This window comes from Molossus molossus, unplaced genomic scaffold (assembly GCF_014108415.1).
Source record: "Molossus molossus isolate mMolMol1 unplaced genomic scaffold, mMolMol1.p scaffold_m16_p_2, whole genome shotgun sequence".
Lineage (NCBI taxonomy): Eukaryota > Metazoa > Chordata > Mammalia > Chiroptera > Molossidae > Molossus > Molossus molossus.
Window position 1 is genome coordinate 95,323,209 of NW_023425355.1, and position 2,501 is coordinate 95,325,709.

Sequence of the window (2,501 nt, forward strand, 5' to 3'; positions counted from 1 at the left end):
CAAATGAAAAGCTGAACAAACTAAAATATTAACTACTCTTTTTGATTTCACAAGAATGGGAATAACGCAGGGCAAATTACAGTGGCCAAGTGTGAAAAGACAGGCAAATATTGGGATTCATAGCTTATCAGAGCAGAGATTCAACAGCAAACCACTAGGGGAACCAGTACTGGGTTAAGAAAAGCTGATTTGTAATTGAAGAATTGCTGGAGGTTCAGGGTAGTCAACTTTGAGATTTAAAAATTCCAGGTGGTTCCTGTCATACTTTTGTGTTTTATATTAAGGAACCCAAGTAGATTTTTATAGCAAATATCAGAAAAAATCCCTCATACTTCCAGTAGGAAGAGAGAAAAAATAATACATTATGAAATATGCCAGTTTATTTATCTAAATTTTTTATTGATATTGAGAGAGAGAGGAAGGAAGAGGGGGAGAGAGAGAGAGAGAGAGAGAGAGAGAGAGAGAGAGAGAAACATCTACCAGAACTGAACCAGTGACCTCTTGGTGCATGGGTCCACGCTCTACCACTGAGCCATACCAGATGGGCTGTCAGAATATTTACATCTTAATAAGGCCTGTCTTCAGGCGATGCAAATTAATCAGACCCTAACTTGCTGGAGTTTTATCATAGTTTAACTAATCTAGGGGGAAAAATACCCAATTTAAGAATCTGCCTCGTGGCCAAGCCCGGGAGTAGAGTGGGAGTGTAGGCTGCTGCCGGCAGTACCCGGACCCCCGCGGGGATCACTGCAGCCAGAGCCTGGGAGGCACGCTGTCACAGCCTGAATTAGGATGTCCTGAGATGAAGGTTTCAGCTGTGACACATGTTTAAAATGACAATTTAGAGGTGGCAGATATAAGTGTTTAATGTGCTATGGTTACAATCTCTGTGCATCTTGTTATGAAAGTGGTGCAACAACAACAAGGCATACAACTGACCACCCAATGCAGTGTATATTAACAAGGGTAGATTTTTATATGTACTATGGTGGGGAAGCTTTCTCTGTAGAGCAATCAGTCTTTTACTTCTCTCTATTGTGGAAAAATAGACTATACAGAGACATCTCTTAAAGAACATGTTACCTCTGAATGTGCAGAAACATCAACAGAAATGATTTTTCCTGTATGTGCAACATTACCTGGAAGCCATCCCAATCATGTCATGGAAGACTTTGCAGCTCATCTGACACTTGAACACAGAACCCCTCAAGATTTAGATGAATCAAGTGGTGTTCGACATGTGTAACAGACTTTTCACCCTGGCTGGGCATTAGGAGGTACTCACGCTGGTAGACCAAACATGCACTTTGCTAGCTGTTCTACTGGTGGACTTTCTTCTCAGAGTTCACATTCTCCAAGCAATAGGGAAACCATGGTTCCTAAAGCCAAGCTTTTATCTCAGTTATCAAGAGTGAGATGTTCTGCAGGAAGACAGCTTAATTCTTCTGGCCCTTCCACTGCTCAGTTACAACAACTGCAGATGCAGCTGCAGTTAGAACCGCAGCATGCCCAGGCAGTGTGCAGCAACTGGAGACTGCACACAACGTGAGCAAGCGCACTAACACAAGCAGCTTCACCACTGCAATCACACAGTCCACAGCAAAATCCAACACAACTAACATGGGAAGCAGTCAGCAAACTATTCAGAATTCCCAATTTCTTTTAACAAGGTTGAACAATCCTAAAATGTCTGAGACAGAGTGCCAGTCAATGGAAAGTGAGCATGCCAGCCACAGCCTGTTTGTTCAAGAGCTCCTTCTGTCCACTTCAGTGTGTGAACAGAGCTCCTCCTCAGACAAGGATGAATGGGGAGATGGCAGATTTTGGTGCTGTGAATTGTGTAGATATTATGCCTTTAGATGTTGCCTTATAAAACCTAAGAAAATGATAAAGGAAATGAGCCTCCACCACCTCCTCATTGATGACATCCCCATACGCAGATAATGTCCTCTATTCTGTATTTGCCAGTGGAAGTGGACAACAACTATCTTGGGTTTGTTTGGTGATTGTAATTTCAGGTCTGTCACTTTTGTTACATTGTGTACATTCAAATGAGGAGAGAAAATATATATGACAATCATTTCCACTTAACCAATTTTTACTTCTAGCAGGTAGATGTAAGGAGCAGTACAGGGTGACCTCTGCTTCCTGTACCTTGACATGCAAAGGCTCTCCCAGTGCTCCACATGCAAACTGCAGAGGAACCTGAAATCTAATGAAACTGCTGTGTGTATTTATGAATATTAATGAATAAAACTGCTTGGATAGTTAAAAAATACCCACTTCAGTCAGTTTTAGCCTTCTACATGGGAAAAGAAAAAATCTAACCCCAACCCACTCTAGTCATACTATTTCAACTAAGGGGAAGAGGGGACAAAAACACTGAGAAACACTTATGATGTTTACGGTCCATAGGCATAAAATTATTAAAAGACTTAGACTTAATCATAGGACTATAGAATGCTTCTCCTACCCTCACACCTCACCACTACATTAATAAA

General features: G+C 41.5%; 1 pseudogene; it reads left to right on the forward strand.

Annotated features, from left to right (window-relative positions):
* Positions 1 to 792: 792 nt before the first annotated feature.
* Positions 793 to 1,922, forward strand: LOC118635419 (annotated as a pseudogene).
* Positions 1,923 to 2,501: the final 579 nt, after the last annotated feature.